The following is a 7,809-nucleotide window of genomic DNA, read 5'->3' as shown; positions in this document are numbered from 1 at the left end:
TATTATAAAGCTACAGTATTCAGAACAGTCTGGTTTTGGTATAAGAACAAGCATATAGACCAATGGAACCGAACAGAGATTCCAGAAGCAAAACCTGAATTGCTCAACCAACTCATCTTTGACAAAGGCTCCACTGACAGCCACTGAGGAGAAGAGAACTTATTCAGTAAATGGTGCTGGGAAAACTCACTGACCACATGCAGACATGCAGAAGATTAAAACAAGACTCCTACCTATCACTTTACACAAAAATCAGCTCTAAATGGATCAAATAACTAAATATAAAACCTCAAATCATAAGAACTTTAGAAAATGCAGGAGACACCCTTATGGAAATTGGAACTGGCAACCAATTCCTGATCAAAATGCCAAGTGCCCATGTCACAAGAGATAAGATAGACAAGTTGGGACCTCATCAAACTGACAAACTTGTGCAAAGCCAAAGATACTATTGAGAGAGTGAGGAGATAGCCCATAGATGGGAAAAAATATTTGTCAATTGTATATCTAACAAAGCCCTAACATCTAAGATCTACAAGAAACTCAAACATGCTGAAAAGAAAAAAACAAAAAGCCCCATTACAAAGTGGTCAAAAGTATGAATAGACAGTTCTCAAAAGAAGACGTACGAGCAGCCAACAGATACACAAAAAATGCTCAGCCTCATTAGTCATCAAAGAGATACAAATTAAAACCACACTGAGATACTACCTAACTCCAGTCAGGATGGTCATCATCGTGCTGGAGGGGATGCAGCAAAAAGGGAACATTCTACACTGTTGGTGGGAGTGTAAACTAGTACAGCCTCTGTGGAAAACAGTGTGGCAATTCCTAAAAGATCTAAAAATCGATGTTCCATATGACCTCACAATCCCCCTATTGGGTGTATACCCAGAAGAACTCAAATCACTCTATGACAAAGATACCTACACACACATGTTTAAGTAGTATAATACACCATAACAAAAACATGGAACCAATTGTGCTGCCTATCAAAAGAGGACTGGATAAAAAAATGTGGTACATATAAATGACAGAATATTATGCAGCCATAAAGAAGGACAAAATGATGAACTTCACAGCAACTTGGATGGACTTAGAGGCTATAATACTGAGGAGTCTATCACAGAGACAAAGTACCGAGTATCACATCTTCTCACTCATAAGCAGAGCTTGAACAACTATAGTATTACTATTGGAAAGGGATTGGTAGTAGTGGGAAACTTCCAGAGGAGGGGGTCACAACTCATCAACAAGGGTACCTGCATAATGAACATTTGTATACCTAACCCTGAGTTGCACCCCACATATTTAAAATTAAAAATTGAAAAGAAAAAAGAAATTTGTGTTTCTAACTGGCCCTTACTACCCCTGGTCAATACCACTTTAAATGAAAATGAATTAAACTCCACAATTAAAATATAAAGTGACTGGATGAAAGCATAAAAAGTCATATCCAATTTTATGATGTTTATAAGAAACTTGCATTAGATTTAAGAACACACATAAGCTTATATTGGAGAGATAGGAGAAAAGAATACCATGTGGAAAGTAACCAAAAGAGGGTAGGGTGGCATACTTACATGGCAAAAATAGACTTTAAGTAAAAATATGTCACAAGAGAGAAGGAAAGTCATTATATAATGATAAAAGGGTCAATTAATCAGGCAGATATAATAACTACATATTTACATACACTCAAATTGAGAGTACTAAATATATAAAGCCATTATTGGCATATCTGAAGGAAAAAAAGAGACAGTAATATGATAATAGTATGATTCAATATGCTACATTCAGTGATGGATAGAACTTTCAGACAGAAACCAATAAAGAAACAGCAGAATTAAGCAACACTTTTAAAACAAATAAACCCAACAGACATATGTAGAACAGTCCATTCAACTTCAACATATCATACATTCTTCTCAAGAACACACAGAACATTATCCAGGATAGATCACATGAAAGGTAACAAAACAAGTCTTCATCAAATTAAGCTTTAAATCATACCAAATATTTTTTCTAACCACAGTAAAATAAAACTAGAAATCAATACCAGAAGAAAAATCAAAAAGTTCACCAATACGTGGAAATTAAACCATCCAATATTTCTGAACACCCAATGGGTCAAAGAAAAAATAAAAAGAAAAAATTAAATTATATCTCAAGACAAATGAAAACAAAGATACAACATGCCAAATCTATGGGATGCAGCAAAGGCAGTACTAAGAAGAAAGTTTATAAGTGTCTATATTAAAAAAAGATCTCAATTAAATGATGTAGCTTTAGATCTTAAGAAACTAGAACAAGAAGGACAAAATAAGCCCAAAGCTAACAGAAGGAAGAACGTAACAAGAGGACCAGAAATAAAATAAGAAAACAGAAAAAATAATAAGCAAAAAACAACAACAAAAAACTGAGTTGGATTTTTGAAATGATAAACAAAATTGACAAAGTCTTTGGTAGACTGAGAAAAAAAGAGAAAATGTAAATAAATAAAATCAGAAATGAAAGAGGAGATGTTGCAATGATGCTTTAGAAAGAAATAGAATCATAGAAAACTACTATGAATAATTATATATTGAAAAATTGAATAACCTAAAAGAGATAGGTAGATTCCTAGACATATACAACCTTCTAAGACTGACTTATGAAGAAATAAAAACTCTGAACAGACAAATAATGAAGAGAGAGAGAGTGAATCAGTAATAAAAATCCTTACAACAAAGAAAAGCTTAGGATCAAATAACTTTGCTAATGAATTCTACCAAATATTTAAAGAAGAATTAACATAAATTTTTCTTAAATTCTTTGAAAGAATAGAAGAAAAAATACTTCTAAAGTCATTTTATGAGGCCAATATTACTCTGATATCCAAACCCAGATGAGAGCACTACACATAAATAAAACTACAGGCTATATCTATGATAAACATAAATGCAAATTTCCTCAACAAAATATTAGCAAACCAGATTTAACTGCACATTAAAAAAATAATGCATTATAATCAAGTAGAATTTTTCCACAGGATGCAAAGATGGTTCAACATACATAAATTAAATAATGTGTTACAATACATTTACAGAATGAAGGATAAAATCATGTGATGATTTCAATAGATGCAGAAAAAAGCATTTGATAAAATTTAACATCATTTCATGATAAAAAAACTCCACAAATTTGATGTAGACGTGTATCTCAACATAACAAAGACCATCTGTGAGAAGCCCACAGTTAACATCATACTCAATGGTGAAAAACTAAAACCTTTCTTCCGAAGATCAGGAACAAGGCAAGGATGTCTATTCTTGCCACTTCCATTCAACATAGTACCAGAAGTTCTAGCCAGAGCAATTAGGCAATAAAAATAAATTGAAAACATCCAAATAGAAAAAAAGTAATTTCTTTCTGCAGATGACATGATTTTACATGTAAAAATTCTGAGTCTCCATTGAAAAACTGTTAGAATTAATAAACAAATTCAGTAAAGTTTTGTGTCAGCAGGACACAAAATCAATGTATAAAAATCAGTTGTATTTTTATACACTAAGGATAATTATCTGAAAAAGAGATTAAGAAAACAATTCTATTTATAATAGCATAATAAAAAAATACTTACAGGTAAACTTAAAAGGTGAACAACTACACTGAAAACAATAAAACATTAACAAAAAAAATTGAAGAGACACAAATAAATTTTGATCCATGTTAAAAGAGTAAAATATTTAATATTGTTAAAATGTCTATACTACCCAAATCAATATGCATTTTGAATACAATTCTCAATGGTTTTCTTTCTTTTTTCTTTTTTTTCTTTTTTTTTACAGAAACAGGAAACAAGCAAACAAACAAAAATGGTTCTAAAATGTCTGTGGAACCAAAAAGACCCAAACAACCAAACCTATCTGGAGCTAGGAGGACAAAGTTGGAGGAGTCATATTTTCTGATTTCAAAATATATTACAGTGCTGCAGTAATCAAAACAGCATGATACTGGCATAAAAGCAAATATACAGTTCAATGGAACGAAACGGAAAGCCCAGAAATAAACCCATTCATCTGTGGTTAATAGATCTTTGACAAGTTTGACAACAATACACAATAGAGAAAGAATATTCTCTTCCAACAAAGGTATTGAGAAAACTGGATATGCTAACATACATACTAACAGATGTGAGGTGATATCTCATTGTGATTTTGATTCACATTTCCTGTTGAAAAGTGGCATATGGCACCTTTTCATATGCTTGTTTGACCATTTGCATATCTTTGAAGAAATTCAAGCCCTTTGTTCAGTTTTAAATCGGACTGGGAAATTATATATCATATATATTCTGGATATTCATTCCTCCTTCAGATTTATGGTTTGCAAATACATACTCTCATTCTGTATGTTACTTTTCACTTTGTTTATTGTTTCCTGTTCTGTGCAGAAGTGTTTGTTTGATATAATTCCATTTGTCTATTTCTATTTTTTTGTTACCTGTGCTTATTGCATCATATCCAAGAAATCATTGCCTAGACCAATGCTGTGAAGCTCTTCCCCTGTTTTTTCTACGAGTTTTACAGTTTCAGGTCTTATGTTTAAATTTTTAATTTATTTTGGACTGTTTTCTGTTGATGATGTAAGGTAAGGGTCCGGTTTTATTCTTATGCATTTGAAGGAGAAAAAGTTGGAGCTCAGCACCAGTTAGAGGGGCAAGGCTGGGTTCTAATGAACACTCTAGGTCTTTGGTTGAGAACGGGAAGGACTACACCTTAGAAGGAAAAACTTCAGTAGACATTTCTCAGGGTGACTAAAGCCCAACCTCAACAAGCTTAATTGTTAAATATATTAAAATAAACTTGGATTGCTCATTCTGAAATATTTCAAAAACTGATGAAGGATAAATACGTTTTATAAGAGAATGTCTAAAAAACCAAAGATAAAGATAAGTGATATAGAGAAAATATCTTAAACTCATTGTTAAAAGTTTAAAGGCATATTACCTTCCCAGAAGCAATAAGAATTGACTTAACAACAACAACAACAACTGAAACCCAAAAGATAATAGAATATAATCTTCAAACTTGCTGAAAAAAATATAGCTTTCAACTTAGAATTTCATGATCATGGAAAAATAAATACATTTCTAGATAAACTCAAGCTGGAGAAAAATATACATTAAAGGAAGATGTTTTTCACAAAGAAGGTAAATTATCCCTTTTACTAAAAAAGTAAAGAACTACAAAATGTGCAAATGGGGGTATACATATTAATGAAAGTTGACTGCATGTAGCAATGGCAGTCAACACAATTTAAATTGTAAAACTTAAAAATTAAAAGACAAAGTAACAATAACATGTAATAGGGAAAAGAGGAAATGAAGTAAAAGTCTTCTATCATCTTGTAATCGAAGAAGTGGTAAAATTGATCTTCCATAAAGTAGACAAAAACAGACACTGGGGAAAGGACACCTTATTCAATAAATGGCGTTGGGAAAATTGGATTGCCACATGTAGAAAAATAAAACTGGACCCCTATATTTCACCACACACTAAAAGTAACTTAAGATGGATTAAAGACTTAAATGTATGACCAGAAACCATCAAAATCCTGGAAGACAACCTAGGATAAAGTCTTCTGGACATTGACCTAGGCAAAGAATTTTTGGCTAAGATCCCAAAAGCAAATACAACTAAAACAAAAATTGGTAAGTGGGACTTAATTAAACTAAAAAGTTTCTGCATAGCAAATGAAATAATCAACAGAGTAATTAGGCAACCCACAGAATGGGAGAAGATATTCACAAACTATAAATCTAATAAAGGACTAATACTCAGAATCTACAAAGAACTCAAACAAATCAGCAAAAATGGCCAAGAAACATATTTAAAAAATGCTCAACATCACTAATCATCAGGAAAATGCAAATTAAAACCACAAGAAGATACCACCTTACACAAGACAGATTGGCTATTATTTAAAAAATTTAAAAAAATAGATGTTTGTGTAGATGTGGTGAAAAGAAAATGTTCCTACACTGTCGATAAGAATATAAACTAGGTAAAATTTCTATGGAAATATGTATGAAGATTTCTCAAAGAACTAAAAGTAGATCCACCATTCAATACAGCAATCCCACTACTAGGCATCTATCTAAAGAAAAAGAGGTCATTATGGAAAAAAGCACCTGCACTCTGTGTTTATCACAATGCAGTTTACAATTGCAAAGTATTGGAATCAGCCTAAATACCCACCAACTGATCAGTGGATTATGAAAATATGATATATATGCGATGGACTACTATTCAGCCATTAAAAAAAGAAATAATATCTTTTACAGCAACTTGGATGGAATTGGAGACTATTATCCCAGTGAAGTAATGCAGGAACAGAAAACCAAATATCACATGTTCCTATGAGTGGGAGCTATGCTATGGGTCTGAAAAGGCAGATAGAATGGCATAACGGACATTGGAGAGTCAGAAAGGGAGTGATGGGAAGGGGGTGAGGGATGAAAAATCACCTGTTAGTTACAATGTGCTCTAGTGGGAGTGACGGGTATACTTCAAGTTCAGACTTCTTTACTTCAAGTTCAGACTTCTTTACCACTATACAATGTATCTATGTAACCAAAAACCATTTGTGTCCCCAAAGCTATTGTAATAATAATAAAAAAGAAAGCCCCCATGTGCTTGAAATTTAATCAATATAATTGTAGATAAATGATGGATCAAAGCAGAAATCCAAATTGATTTTATAAAATATTTTGGAATTAATAATATGAAAACACATCATATCAAAATTTGTGATACTTCCAAAATAGTACTTAAAAATACATTTATAACCTTAAATAGGTATATTATAAATAAAAATATCAAATGTGAATTAATTGAGACATTAGAGAAATAATAACAAAATAAGTGAAATGAATAAATTATGGTACATCTATAAAATGGAATCTCTGCAACTTTTAAATAAAATATGTACCTAAAGTAATTAACAAGTCATGCTATGAAGAAAAAAAGCAGTTTGTAAAAGGGTACATAGAGTTTCATTCTGCCTATATAAAACTATATATTCATTAAGATATGTCTGGAAGTACTTATACTAAACTCTGAACAATGATTGTCTTTGGTGATGATACTATTTTTATTATTTACTTTGCTGCACATTTGAAGAATTTAATTCATTAAAGATATTATTTTAAACACCCAACTAACCCCAATAATAAAGCTATTTTTATTCTAAAAAACAATGAAGTGGCATAATAAAATGAAAAAAAGATTTATGATTAACTCTTAAATGTGTGCTTTTGAACACAGGTAATTTGCCTGGTCAGAGTAAGGAGAGATCAAAGATCTTGCTTTGGACTTCTGGGATAGGCCTACTCTGTTTCCAAATCTATTTTTCACTATACACTATGTTTCCTGTATTGGGACTGGAAGGAAGTGGGAGATTAAAAAACAAGTAGATATAATTAATCCTAATCTCACTAATGGCATCAGCCCTTGGTTGACAGAAGTCACTTTAGACTATTTTTTCTCTCTCAATACTCATATCCCATTAATTGTCAGGTTTTCAATATTTTAGACTTCAAATACTTCTTATTTGTAACATTCTCCTTACTTTTTTCTTTGAGGTACTAATTATTTCTTGTATATACCCTATTTCATACTTTTATGCCTATGTTTTTAATGTTTGTTCTAGCAGGAATGGCCTCTCCATATTATTTTTTCTCCTAAATTTTTTTCATCTCTAAGACTTGGCTGAGGCATCCATCTTCTCTAGAAGGTCTTCCTTTAGGGCTAAATACTCCTTTTT

Source organism: Carlito syrichta, unplaced genomic scaffold, assembly GCF_000164805.1.
Source record: "Carlito syrichta isolate Samal-C Ts95f unplaced genomic scaffold, Tarsius_syrichta-2.0.1 Scaffold305795, whole genome shotgun sequence".
Lineage (NCBI taxonomy): Eukaryota > Metazoa > Chordata > Mammalia > Primates > Tarsiidae > Carlito > Carlito syrichta.
This window is presented reverse-complemented; position numbering follows the sequence as displayed.